The following is a 15089-nucleotide window of genomic DNA, read 5'->3' on the forward strand; positions in this document are numbered from 1 at the left end:
CCAAATGAAGGGAGCCATAATGGAAAAGTAAGAGATGGCTGCCCATTTTAAAATGCAAGTGAATTGCCTTTTAGGAAGCAGAAGAGAGTCCTGAAAAACTTTTGTAGCAACCTGTAAAAATCCCTCTCCATGACCATCTGAATATGAAATAGAAAAATGAAAAATATTGTGTGGATGAAATCGCTCCTTCCTTTTGGAGCAAATCCATGCTTCCTTTTTGGTGACTAATTCCTGATTTTTATATCACACGTCACTTTTGAGTAAATGCCAAAAAAAGAGGCAAAAGCTCTTTACAGTCAGTTGATAGTTTTATACTGTAGGTTTAAATTGTGGGTCGACAGGAAACCTGGTTTTAATTTTTAAGTGTTACATTAGGAGTATAAAATATTTCTTACAAAATCAGCTACTTTACTGAAATGCTTGGTGCCATACCCAGTTTATTTGCCTGTTTTAGGGACAGCTGGGGAATGTACATCATATTATATGACTGAATCAGGCTCCTTTCAAAGCTGTAGTATGAATCACCTGCTACCTCGGTATTTCCTCAAAACAGCTCTTTCTATCCATGTCCTGCCTCACACTGGACTCCATCATTCTGGATACTCATTGCTCTCCTTTCCAATTAGCTTCAAAGTGAAGGCACTCAGGACCTTGCAGAATTAGCTCAGCTCCCTACACATGTGGCCAACAGGCTCTTACTCCCTTGGTCCTCCCGTGAGCACAAAGATTGCTTTTCCAAGGGCAGGAGCCAGAGCCAAGCCCTTAAACAGAAATTATGGCTCCCTTAAGTTACAAAGACCCTCCTTAGGGCCAACAGGGCTAGAACTTGTTGATGTCCCTTTATACTGGTTGCCTGTAAAGATGATGACCAGGTGTTGGGATTGCCACCCAAAGGTATGACCGGCAGGTCACATCCAGGATCCTGGGTGGCTGCAGGAGGAGGCCAACACAGACCCCTGAGCTTGCTGTACCTCCCAATTACCACACAAAAGACTAAAACACAGGGTCGTGGATAAAAGTGAATAAATGTTTCTAAATTCTTATCTTAAACACACTTAAGCTTAAAGCTATTTAATTGAGGATTTAAAAGCATGTATGCTTTATGAAGCTGTGGCTACCTGCTTCATTCTCTTGCTCTTATTTTTGCTTTTATCCTTTTAGTCTTGAAGAAGCCTAATTAGAAGCTTGAACAGGGCTCTCTCTCCCTGCCCTTAAATCAGTAATTGGCTTCAGTGCAGAGACTGTCAGGAAATTAACACATCACAACATGACAGCTGTTAATTTTTTCTCCTTATTTGTCATATGAATCACTGCTGATTTGCCAGAGTGCATAACAAATTAGTGGTCTGTAATCAGCGGCCTCTCTCCTGTGTGCAGCACCTACTTGTTTTTCCCCTTTTCTCCTGAAGTCCATTACTTCACTGCTTCAGCAGGAATGACTGTTGCTAGGTGTGTCATTGTCAATAAATCAGAATAAGCAGATGCTAAAAGCGCAAGAAGCTCTTTAAACTTTGATGAAGGCTTTTAGTTACATTTTTAAACTTACACTTGGAACTGGATTTTTTTTTTTTTTTTTTAAATTGTCACTCCCTGGCATAATATACTGTCAAGTCTTCGGGTATCATCTTAAGCTTTGCATTCTTCACAACGTAGAGTTCAAAATGTGATTTGCAAAAATTAAAAGAAGATATTTTCATGAAGACAATTCTTAAAATGGTAAGGCCTGCTGTGGACCCCATGCTAATAAATAACAATTAGACACAATGCACAGTGAGATTTTCTTGTTGCCTTGAGATATATTTACTGTATTTTTGTATTATAAACTCTATTTAATATGAGTCAGTGTGGTTCACACACCAATAGAACTACATGTATAAAAAAAGCCTTGAGTGCAAATACAAACCCACAGAATCCAGCAAAAAAATGGGTTAAAGTCTGTCCTCTAGACACTGGTGCAATTCAATCTTAGCATTTTTGGGCCCCATTTTTTTTTTCTAGTTTTACTAATGATGATGTGATGTAAATCATTATTTACTAATAATGACATGATGAAGGCCACAAGAACAATATGCAATAGTATGCAGAAGCTGGAATGCTTCCCGTATCTCTGAGCTGTGCTGACTGTTGTACACGTGACAGTTTAAGAGGTCTGCTGTTGGCTGGTGTTCTCCTAAAATTGAAAACACTTTGGAAAAATGAACTGGAAAGACTGAACCTTAAACTATCAGACATATATAACTAAACTAAATAGACCCATTATGTATTCAGTATTTTGTGTCTCAGATAAATTAAAATAAAAACAGGAATATGATACATTTCTTTAGCAAAAGGACCTAATATGGACTCTGTCTTATGTTTCTTAATTTGTTTTGAAACATGCTTAAAGCACAAGATCCCCATAATTTTTTTTTAGTGTTCGTGACATAATTTTTTTCATTACATCCAACCTGAACAAACTACTTAAAAGCAAGAACAATGAAAAATGGGGAAACTTATTCTCTGCAATGCTGTGCAATGCCTTGTATACGTCACACCTTTTTCTCAGGACTTAAACACTCCACCCTTCTCCTCCAGAAAGACATGGGGGGGGGGGAAAAAACTGCTTGAAATGGTACCTGAAGGCTGGGTGTTCCTGAGGAGCTGCTGCTTCCTGCAGCTGTGCCGTGAGGAATGTCATCCTCAAGCCAGGAGGCAGGAGGGGATCCCAAGGCTCTGAGGTCACTCCTGTAAGGCACTGGCCGGGATCCAGCAAAGCACTTACACACCTGCTTGGCTTTTAAGGTGAGCGTGTGTCCAAGTGTCTCAGAGACAAAGTGCTCGGTGTCTCACGGTGCTGTTTGCATATGTTTATGAGTGAGATTTATTTCGTGATTCACAGACATCACACAATGCACCAGTGCTCTGACTCCATGGGTGCTGTTGCAATTTTCTACTTGACAATTATAATTTAAACATTTCAAAGTCTCTTCAGAAGAATTTTCCCTACAGTTAATTGGTGTTTTGTATTTACGTGTTCGCACGAACACGAAATGGTTATTTTCATGACAATAATTATTTTTAAAATGTAAGGAGTTGAATTATTTATCACCATTACATGTATTTTCTGAAATGATTTCTGTTTTATAAAGCAATGAAGGTTTAACTACTCGTAGGGGTTTAAAATAAATCCTTGATATTTGCATTCTTAAATACGTGGGTTTTTTTAAAAAATTTTTTCTTCAATAAGGCAACCTATTTCAGAAATTCTGTTTTGTTTTTCAGTATTAATAAATATTTTCTTTATAAAATGTAAACATTCCACTTGCTCCATCAAGCCTTGGTTTAAAAACACCTTAATTTTTTATTTACATTACAAAATCAGTTACCCTGAAAAGACCTGAAATTAGTAATTATGAAGGGTGTGCAGTATAGGGCAACTCTTTCAGCCTTTTTGAAATGCCACTACAAAGTGAACCTCAATACTGACTAAAAGGAGTTCCTTGACCTGCTGTAGTACCAATGCACAGAGGGACTGTATTGGCATCCCCAAGTCTTTAATAGGGCATCTGCAGCAGACAGCCTTTGTGCAGAAAGGTCACAAGTGAACACTGTTTACTGAGACTATAAATTACTATTTTTTTTAGCCTAACCAGACTCTACATGTCAAAAGCAGTACTGAGAAAATTATGGTGAACCAACATCTGTTTCAAAATTCAGAATTAAAAAAATTCTTTTCTGTAACAATTGAGAAAAAGCCAGAATAACCAACTAAAGATAAAACCTTATCAAAATCAAAGTCGCACAGGAACACTGGACAATACTGAATTACCTACAGGTTTTCAAAGTCCTGTAAAATAAGGAAATAAGAAAATAACTGTACAACACTCAGCAAATGTGAGGTCACTGTGTAGATATGTAGAACTCATTTGCTCATCTCACTGCTTTATCAGCACTTCTGGGTGTATCATCTCCAAAATATATCATTATTAATTAAAATTCAGAGCAGAGAAATTATCAGTTGTGCCTGGTCAGAAACGGAAGGAGTTGTCAGGTTACAGACAATGTGACAGCTGTTTTGCTATGCCTTTCTGGGGTGGGGTTCTCTATATTCTAGGGTGAGACCCTAACATTTTCATTAGGTCACTTGTGTTACCAATACTTGCTTAAGTGATGAAGAACTGAAGGGACAATGTTTGGTTGTATTCCATACCGGCTGGCCACTGTGTTGCTGTTTAATAAATCACAAGCAGGAGGAATTAAAGCAAGTATAGTAGACTTGGTATTTAGTATTAAACTTCCATTCTGTCCCCAAGAAGGTTTCAGGAGCCTGTTATTCATGGCCTCAAAACAAAAAAACAATGGATTTGCCAGTGACTATAAATATACCATAAACCATCATGTACATTTAAATTAAGTAATAAGATGTTCTTAAGGGCATTTGACAACAATAGGAAATTTTACTGGGAAGCCTCAGTTGTCAGTGTTTCCATTATCATGGATCTAGAGAGAGACTCCTTCAAAAGTTCTGAAAATCTGCAGAAGTTAAAAAAAATATAAATAAATTTAGCAAAATATGCACATGCAAAAGCCTTAAAAGTAGGAATCTTTCCCTAAGGGATGTAGAGAGGGAATAGACAGGAATTATTTTCTATTAATACTCAAAAATTCTGAGAGTCACACTGAAACACTAAAAAGAATCATTATGCTGATTTACTAAGACATATAAACTTGCATTCTAGCTCCCTGGGTACCCAACTTGAGGCCTTAAAGAAGCCTTAAGGAATACATGTAATGAGGTTTATGCTCTTGAGCCTTAATTTTTTCTCCTTTCCCACTCATACTTTCTAAAATTTCAACAATAAATATTTCCGATAACTTTTATGAAATAATATTTTAATGCTGTTTTTCAGGTAATGTTTTTTAAAAGATGAGTCGGAAGAATTTGGGCTATGATTTTAGGAATCTTATTACACAGAAAAGGGAAGAGTCTTTCCAGACTGATGAACTGGGTTTATATGAAGACTTGCTGTGCTAACATCTAAAATCTCAACAGTGTTTCACGCTTCTGGAAAAAGTAAGGGTCATCAGTAAAAGATAAAAAGTAGGACTTACTTCCCTGTTTAATATTGCTCTTCAACAATATTCACCTCTCTTTATTAAAGTTCTTTGATGGCCATGAAAAATACACCTCTAAAGATAACTATCCACTGCCTAATACAATGATTTAACATCAGTCTCATCTTATCTAGTGACTACTGGCAATTAGTGCCAGGAGAACAAATTAGAAGCTGTTTTGTATATCAGATCATCACAGCATTTCAAAACACCTTCTCTGTTTAACAAACATTTCTACATCTCTTATGGTATGCTGGAATATCTTTAATTACAATGCCATTAATTTGTAAAAGTCATATTGTCCATCTGGGGCCCTCCAACTGTGGAAGAGTATTTGCAAAATTGGAGAACAGTATTAACACCTGTCAGAATGTAAAAGGCTGGTTCAGCCTTCAATTAAAGCCATGTTGAATCTTCTCTCTTTCTTTTTCTCTCTCTTTCTTTCTCTGTCTCTCTTCCTTTTTCTCTCTTTCTTTCTCTGTCTCTCTTCCTTTTTCTCTCTTTCTTTCTCTTTCTCTCTCTTCCTTTTTCTCTCTTTCTTTCTCTTTCTCTCTCTTCCTTTTCTCTCTTTCTTTCTTTTTCTTTCTCTCTTTCTTTCTCTTTCTCTCTCTTCCTTTTTCTCTCTTTCTTTCCTTTTCTTTCTCTCTTTCTTTCTCTTTCTCTCTCTTCCTTTTTCTCTCTTTCTTTCTTTTTCTTTCTCTCTTTCTTTCTCTTTCTCTCTCTTCCTTTTTCTCTCTTTCTTTCTTTTTCTTTCTCTCTTTCTTTCTCTTTCTCTCTCTTCCTTTTTCTCTCTTTCTTTCTTTTTCTTTCTTTTTCTTTCTCTTTCTCTCTCTTCCCTTTTCTCTCTTTCTTTCTTTTTCTTTCTCTTTCTCTCTCTTCCTTTTTCTCTCTTTCTTTCTTTTTCTTTCTCTCTTTCTTTCTCTTTCTCTCCCTTCCCTTTTCTCTCTTTCTTTCTTTTTCTTTCTCTTTCTCTCTCTTCCTTTTCCTCTCTTTCTTTTTCTTTCTCTCTCTTCCTTTTTCTCTCTTTCTTTTTCTTTCTCTCTTTCGTTCTCTTTCTCTCTCTTCCTTTTTCTCTCTTTCTTTCTCTTTCTCCCTCTTCCTTTCTCTTTCTCCCTCTTCCTTTTTCTCTCTTTCTTTTTCCTTCTCTCTTTCTTTCTCTTTCTCTCTCTCTTCCTTTTTCTCTCTTTCTTTCTTTTTCCTTCTCTCTTTCTTTTTCTCTCTTCCTTTTCCTCTTTCTCTTTCTTTCTTTCTCTCTTTCTTTTTCTTGTCACAGGTAGAATGTTTTTAAGGCATAATGTAGAATCTCAGCTCTGAGCCTTCAATAAGCCGCTCATTGAAGTAAGAAAATCAGTAGTGGGAAGAGTGCAAAAAGGTGGTGTAAAAGTTAAATCAGCAGAAAGTGGAAGCAGTTTCTAGTGGTGTAGTACCACAGTAGTAGCTTGCTGACATCAACTCACTTCCTCAAGCATGTTTGGTGTCTTTCCAGAGTCAGTACAGTCCTGCTTCTTACCATGGGCACTTCCACCAAAGCATGACAAGGACCTTATCACCAAGCCCCAGGACAGCATGGTCAGTCCTTCTACAACAGAGGAGGGCAGGCTGAAATCCTGCTGCAGTCATGCTCGATTAACCACCAAACAGAACTGCAGCAATCAGGAGGGAATAGTACACAGTCTGGGGGATGGCACAAAGGAGGGACTGGGATGCAGCTGCCCATCTAGGAGGGTTGGAGCAGCCCCTGGCAGGGACTGCTGGCATGGAGTGGAGCAGGTGAATGAGAGAACATCAGAGCTGAGTACTCCAGGTCCTGAGAACTGCCACCGTGCTTCATGCTTAGCTTGTCTAATTAGTGAGAATTAAGAGTCTAGGGAAAAGTAAACTGCACTGGAAAAAGGAAATGAGTCCTAGCAAAGGGAGATGGTGTAAATTCTGCTGCACGTTGGAGCTTAGAGATATCTTGGGAGATCTTTGTTTTAGAACAGAGCAGATTTCTGGGATATAATACTGATGTTCCTAAAAATCCTTTCTGTTAAGTGTTCCTGGAAGGGATTTATATCAGAAGATACTCAAAAGAGCCCATGAAGCTCCAAAATGGATGTCTAGGTTATTTTCTAGAAGAACAAGAGTTGTTTGTTTATGTCTAGATCAGAAATTTCTTGGAAATATATAAGCATGTGTTTTGTATGACATGAAGCTGAAAGTGATACCCAGTATGTCCCTGCATCCATTCTATTCCAAAAGGTGGTTCTGAAACTGAGCAACAGAGGTCAAAAAAGAAAAGGAGGTACTTTTAAAGTTATTAAGCAGCTTTATAAACCAAAATAGTCCAATTTACTTTTGGGAAAATGGTAATTGCTGCATTATTCAGAGAACATTGCTGAGCTTTTTGCTGCATTACAGAATCTCTATATTTCTTGTAGTATATAGAAGAAAAGAGAAAATTGTGCAAGTCCTAAAATGTGGAATCCAAAGCTAAAGAATTTACTTTAAAGTCACAGAATGTTTAGCTATTACATGACCCATAAACATTTTTGTTTCATGAGTGAATGTTTAATCTAGCACAATACTGTTCCAAAGGAAACCATTAATAGCAACATTTTGTAGCAGTTGTGTGCATGTCCCCACTGGACCTCTAAATGAAGTCTGCATAAGGACTGCAAAGGTAGTAACCCTGCAGCTACAGCTATAATTATCAGGATTTAATGGTGTTTATGAATGACTTGCTATGAGTCAAAGGATAATAATACGTCTTATTAAAAATTTATTCCAAGTTATTTTTACAAAACTTTACTCATTTACATGTCACCAATGATTGTTCTTTTAAATGAAACAATAGAACAATAAGGAATATTTAGACTTCAAGAGAAACCCTAGCACAGGGTCATTATATAATGACTCAGTAAAAACAAACAAACATGTAATCTTTGTAATATAGCAATTAAAAATATAAGCCTAAAAGTGAATGTGTGGAGTAAAAAATAAAAAAAAATGAAAAAAATCAAAATCTAAAAAAATCAGTCTCTAAAAAAAAAATACTTTTAGTGCCATATAAAAATAATGCTAAACTCCAGTTCTGATTCACTAAGATAAATGACCATAGATCTTTTTAGCAGCTAATGACTGAATATGATCCAAATGGAACTACAGCCAGATGGCACATGTGATTCGTGGAACATGGCTATCAGATCAACCACAAACCCCAATAAGCTAATCTAGTTCAAGATGCATTAACTAATAATTCCCAGGAAGAAAACATTTCAAATGAAAGAAATCCAAGGAATCTTTCTTTCTTCTTTACGAACTTAACAGCAACATACTCATAACAAAAAGGAACTTTGTGCATTCCAGGTCAGAGAAAAGGGAGATGGAGAATCAAGATCCCTTTCCAAATTTTTTCTCCAGTTAGTTACTGGTTTAGATCCAACACAGCCACTTTAGTCTGATATTTCTGTACTCTTTTCACCCCAAACTTCAGTCTCCAGTAAAATATTTAGACATTACCTAAACTTTAACAATTATAAGCAAGGTTTTTTACTTCCAGAACAAGTTTACATGTTGCATTATTTTAACACATGGATAAGAGAGTCGTTTAAAGTCATGACTAGAAAACAACTATCAAGACTTCTAGATTCTGCACATATCTACCACTGATATAGTGTCCAAGAAATCTAAAACTCACAGGAAAATTAAATATATTGATTGTTCAAAAATATTCACAAATGTGTTTGAGTTGTCATCTATTTAAGACCAGCTTCCTAAAGAGCTGTTACTGAAACTCTGAGAGTAAGTCACTACAGTTAGTCAAGAGGTCTGGTGTGTTTTCCTCTAATTACACAATTTTGCCCACCAGATCAATGCAACACATAAATGATTTTGATTATCTTATTATTTTGGATTTCATGCTGGAACAAAGAGGTTTAAGAATCAGCATTGCTTTAATACAGAATGGTGAGGACACCCTGGGAAATGATTAAGGGATATGGGGACAGAGGCAGCAGGTGCAGTGAGAGGAGAAGCAGTAAAAGGCAGAACCAGTGAACTGTTACCCAATAGTATGACAGTAAAAGTATGAACACTCATTTTTGCTTGACGAATATTTAAGTGCTTATAATTAAAACATGCTCTTAAGAACATTGTGATCAGGAAGAAAATCGGAAAAAAAAAAGACACAAATGCACTCCAATCAAAAATAGTCTCAGTAAAAATGAATAACTGGAGATTTTTTAAACTCGTCACTCTGTTCTGATCCTTAGCTAACCCTCAGAGACATGTTGTTGTAAAGGTTAATTAATTAAAGTGCACAGAAATGATTATTTGAGAGCTGCTAGGTAAGTACAAAGTACTGTTACTATAGGTTAATATTTTGCTCTTAGGGCACAGTCATGTTTGACACCAACGTGCATTACATTCTGAGACAAACAGTTTCAAAGCTCAGGGCCTTACCCTACTTCTGCTGAAGTAAATGGGAATCTTTCTGTGGGTGTTAAAGACCTTTAGATCTACCTCTGAGGATACAGCTGTATGGTATAAAGCCATCTCCTGGCTCCATTAGCCTGTGCCTCTGGCTCAAGACAGCTAATCTGTTTTGCTTCTCAGGCCAGCTAATTAGATCAGCAGATATAGGATCTAGCCTGTGAATCTTCAGAGGAATGCCACTGCTCTGTACAGAACTAAGCACAGAACACACAGGGAATTTGGTAAAAAACAAATGAGTTCAAAAGTGGCAAGTACCCCCTGGTTCCCAAGGACATCATGGACATTCACAGATGCTCGACATCACTGACCACGGGTCAGATTTGAGCCACTTCTTCCAGATGACACTTTGTTATCAGTAATTACATCATGTTACAATCAGACTTTTGTTCACAGAACTTCAGCAGTTTGCTAAGAGCTCTCTCATCTCCCCACAAGCACCTTGACCCCCTGCACATTCACCTGACACGAGATATGACACATAACCAAAGAAGACACACAAGAATTCTGAGACCAGCCTACCAGCATTTCTTTCCCTCTGCAATTAGCAGAAACAGCTGAACTATTTTCCTCATTGCACAGAACAGGACAGTGTTTATGCCTTTCTCTTAGAAGCCCACAGGACTCTAGAACTCGCTCCCTGTAATTCCAAAAAGCCCACATTTAGGGCCTCTCCAGGGATGCAGCAAGACATCTGTTCGATTAGGGAATCCGAGATGAGAAGGGATGAAAAGCAATGGTTAGTTCCTTTGGAACTGAGTACAGTTCTGTTAGGGTTTAATCTAATTTAATTGACCATATAATTAAAAATGTTATGCTTTTAGAGCCTTGGACAGACACCTTTATCATTTTATACATGAGCAAATAAATAAGAAGTTCAGAGCTGAATTTGAAGTCAGAATTCAAAATTCAGGATTGCTTGGACTTAAGAACTATTTCACACATCACAAAAATATACTTGTAGAGTATAACTGGTACAACAAGAATATTCTCCTAATGCTGTAATAAGAACTATGCACAAACTAAAACCTAAAGTGGAACACGTGAACAGTGAAAATGCTGGTCCTGTTCACTGTGACATGGATTATTTTACCTCGTGCAGCAAACAGCAAGTCCATCTACTGATTAAGATGCTGGGACAGATGTTTCCAAAGCTTAGGGACCTGATGTTCTCCATCCATTTCCTCTATAAATCCTGGAAACAGGCAGCATTGAAATTCTGTTAAAAATGAACAGAAGGGAATTATCTATGAAAATGTTTATTTAAGGAATATTTGAAAATGAATATACATATTTTATCTGTCCTGTTCACTCAACTAAGAAAAAAAAACCCATGAGGAACTGCCTGATTCCTCAGTTATTATCTTCCAAGGAAAAGCAACTGGTACAGATGAAAATGTAGAAGTAAAATCAGCAGTGTTTTCTCAGCTGTTGTGTAGAACCACCTTATCAATTAATAAGAATTGTAAGAATTAAAAAACTGATTTGGAAATACAGACATGGAACAACAAAAGAGGAAATATATAGAACTGTGGTGTGATATACTGGTAAAAAAATAAAATGCAGACAACCTCCTTCAATATGACATCACACAGTACTTTTAAATGAACTTGTATACAAAATATTCTTGCAGGTGTTCAAAAAGAAGATTGCTGATAATACAATTATTGAAAGATTTATATGCATTGAAATCCTCTTAAGTAAGAGCAGCAGTGTTATTTCAATTTAGGCCAACAGTTTTTTAAAATAAAATAATTTCTCTGTAACAGTTATGGAGAAACATTTATTTCCTTTTCTCTACATTTAAGTTTGCCCTACTGCTAGTTGTTTGTTCCCACCTATTCTCCTTCCCTAAATGATGTTGAAAGTAAAAGAAAGGATGCTTGACTATTTATATTTACTCTTTCTGTTCAAAACAGAGCACCCTATCTGCTCACCATCACATCTCTGTAGGAGGAGAGGAGAAAGTCAGGAGAAACAAAGACCAGGAGTGAAGGCATTTGTTCACAAGGAGGACATTCTAGATTTAAATTTTAACTGTGGAAATGTTTTATGATTTTAATTTAGACACCACAAGGTTTTTTTGGTCTCCTTACTCTCACATCACCATTTCCGCCTCCTTTTACTCCTGTGTGCTTATTCCTCTTTGAAGCTTCCATGACTTGTAAGAGCAAATTTAAAATATTTTTTCTGTAATATTTTTATCTTCTAAAAGAAACAAATTTACAAAACTGTATGGGTAAAGTGTGCAAATTTGCATACATTGTATATATTGGGTTTCCCCCAAGTATTTTTTATATGTTTATAAACCATAGATGTGAAGTAGAAGAAAGAAAATACAAAATAATTGTAACATATTAGCAATTTACATTTAATAATTGATTAATTACTTAATAATACTTGAAGTATACATCAAACTTAAATTATATCTTATATCTGCCAGAAAAGAAAGACTACCTAGATGCTTTATAGGCACGAAGTCTCCAGGGAGTGCCACAAATTCACTTCATGTCTTTAAGTAATTAATTTTCCATTTGGATCTCTGATTTAGCTGAAAGATGTGTAAAATCACATGCAGACAAGCAGGCAGGAATGGAGAGGTCCCTGCTGACTGTGTATCTGAGCACCTTCTCACTCATTGCTCATTCTAAAACATGGATTGGATTGTGCTGGGCTGAAGAAACAGGCACCTGGCACTGGTGTTTCCTGGAGTCATGTTCAAAAACTAGGCATGGGAATTCAGTTTCAGACAAACCTTTCTTGTTTTCTTCCTCTATGAACACTGGCAGTTTAGCCACACAGACCTGACTTTTTTTTGAAGATGAGCATTCCCTACTATTTTTATAGAAGTCTGTGACCCTGGGAAACTATCATGTGGATTGTGTTACCACCTTTTTTGTTTTTGCAGTGTTAATACAACCAAGTTACCAGAGCTAGTACGTTGGTTAATTTCTTTTATCAATTATTTTGGTGATATTTTCCAAAATTTTTTGTGAATTTTCATAAAATTTTCCTTGGTCTCCTTTCCTTAAAATTTTCCTGAAACCTCTTCCCTGCAGTTTCAATACATAGAACTATTATTTCAATTTACCATTTTCAAATTAGAACAATTATATTTGAAATAGGCTTCAAATTAAAATACTTGTATAGCTCATAAATTAATTGGTTTTTTTTCTATTTTAGCATTTCAGAAATCAGCTTTTTACAACAAATTTTCCATTTTGTTTTTGATTTAGTTTCTTTTTAATGTTTTTCATTTCAGCTGTTGATTTGTTCTGTGTTTCCCTCCTGTGTCAACCTTGGCAGCCCACTTCTCCATTTTGTATCAAATTGCTGTCACATAACTCCATTTCTATCACAGGATGCCCTGTGTATTCTTTCCCAAATGGGTACATATTGTGTCTGATTGGTTCAATGTAGTCACTTGCAGTCACATTTGAAACCAGCCTTTTCTCAGGACCAAGGATTTGTCTGTTAGAAGCCCTGCCTGAGGCAATGCCCAAAAGACTGAATCTTTGGTGAAGGAAAGCAAACAGCAATGATTTCTTGAGAAGATTCCTCCAGCCTTACAAAGAGTCAGACACTCTTTTTTCTTTATCACTTAGACAGGTGCTGGCTGATGGCTTTACTGTTTTGTCAGCAATTATCCATTTCCTCTCATTCTCCTGAAGCCTTCCCTCCCCCCCTCCAGTCCTGATGTAAATAAAGGACATCACATAATAGACGTTGGTTCAGGCAGAGATAAAATCTATCCTTGATGCTGAGCTGCAGATTCAAGCTCTGTTGCTCCCACTGTGCTGGCAGCCAGGCCGTTTGCAGTACCAGGAGTGCTCTGGGGAGCTGGAGGGATGGTGGAAAGGAAGAGGTGAGTTCGTCTTGTCCAGACCTGTGGAGCAAGAAGCCCTCACACAAGTTTTGCAATATAGCTCCTGGCAGATGTTATCTTGCCTGAGGGCACAGAGATCTCCTGGACTAGACCCTGAGAACAAAGCAAAAGGTTTGGAGGACTGGACTTGATAAATCTATGAAAAGAGGAGGTTTCTACTACACTTCATCTACCTCCTGCTGCTCATCTTGAGCCTTGACATAAGCAGGTGCTGACTAGAAACCATGAGCATTCTCAACCAGTCCTTGGCTGTTTCAGTCCTGGAAAGTGTTTGTATGTTGGATGCTGCTTATCAGAAACAAGAGAGCACTACAAAGCCTTTATCAGAGCAAGATGAAGACAGAGGAGCTCTCCTGAGCTCCAAATGCTCCAGTTGTATCAGTAACTAAAGCCTTTTTTCTACCAAGGGGAACCAAGCAACTTGCTGGGTTTAGATCCACCTCACCCCCACAGACAGTCAGGTGCCATGGACCTCTTACCAATTTGACTGAGACATCTTTCTGTGAAAAGATACCCATATCCATCTATCTATCTATCTATCCATCTATCTATCTATCTATCCATCCATCTATCTATCTATCTATCTACCTACCTACCTACCTATCTATGTATCTATCTATCTATCTGTCTATCTATCATCTATCTATTATCTATGTATTATTTCTATCCTGTGTGCTGCTGGTTCATGAAAAACTGTTCTGTACTATATCGTAAGGTTTGGCTTTAAGGTTGTCCCTGTCTGTCTGACTCAGAGCTTGCTTTGAAGCAGGTTGGATTTGAAGTTGTTGACCCTGTGTTTTATTACACCAATTTGCTACTATTTTGGCAGCCCTGCGCCAAAAGACCCCAGAAGAAAATTAACCGTGTCTTAATTTGAGACAAATCAAATTGGAAAAGAACGTAGGCAACAGAATTTTGGTTTTGTCAGTCTTCTTTGTGTAGGCTTTGTCTGTGACTTTGCTTACTGTGGCATTAACTTGTCTATAAAATAGGGATAATTACATTTCCTTTCCTGATGAAGTGATCTACAGTATATGGATTGATAGGGTACATAAGTTATGCATTTTTAATAATGAGGGGATAGACCTGTACACATTTCAAGCTTCTTAAGAATTAATGTATCAGTAATAATATAAACTGTTAGGGCCTAAAGCTGAAAGCAGTTATGGATGTTTTTAATGTATTATTTTTGAAATTCAGTACAAGGTGTCACAAAGCATTACAGGTTTCCTGTTTGCAATCAAGGAAAATATTAGAAAACTTAAGAAAAAAATAAAACCAAATAAACCCACAACCCATTCTGAAAGAAAAATTCTTATTACATGATTTTCTTGCAATGCAGATTATGGGTCAACTCATAGTTAATGTTATTTATATGAGGGTACATGTCCTCAGCTCTACAGAAAGAATAAAGACTCTATTCATGAAAATGTTAGAGCGAGATTGTATCAGAACAACAAAGATCTTTCTAAAGCAATAAAATATTAAACAGATGCCAGTGTTTTCTTAGATACATAAATGGCCTGATATGGAAGACAGTCAGGTAATAGCTTTGAGCTGTGAATGTTTGCAACAAAATGTGTAGTCGTATAAATCTCACTTGGTTTGCACTGCACCGGAAACTCAAAATGCAGAA

General features: G+C 36.9%; 1 long non-coding RNA gene across 2 annotated transcripts in view; it reads right to left on the minus strand.

Annotated features, from left to right (window-relative positions):
- The window catches only part of LOC135422192 (uncharacterized), an 89687-nt gene that overhangs the window by 57841 nt on the left and 16757 nt on the right, over positions 1-15089 (minus strand). For both annotated transcript variants that reach the window (XR_010434361.1, XR_010434362.1), the window contains one exon: positions 10661-10786. This is a non-coding gene — a long non-coding RNA (uncharacterized LOC135422192). The remainder of the gene's footprint in view (positions 1-10660; positions 10787-15089) is intronic.

This window comes from Pseudopipra pipra, chromosome 14 (genome assembly GCF_036250125.1).
Source record: "Pseudopipra pipra isolate bDixPip1 chromosome 14, bDixPip1.hap1, whole genome shotgun sequence".
In the NCBI taxonomy this organism is placed as follows: Eukaryota; Metazoa; Chordata; class Aves; order Passeriformes; family Pipridae; genus Pseudopipra; species Pseudopipra pipra.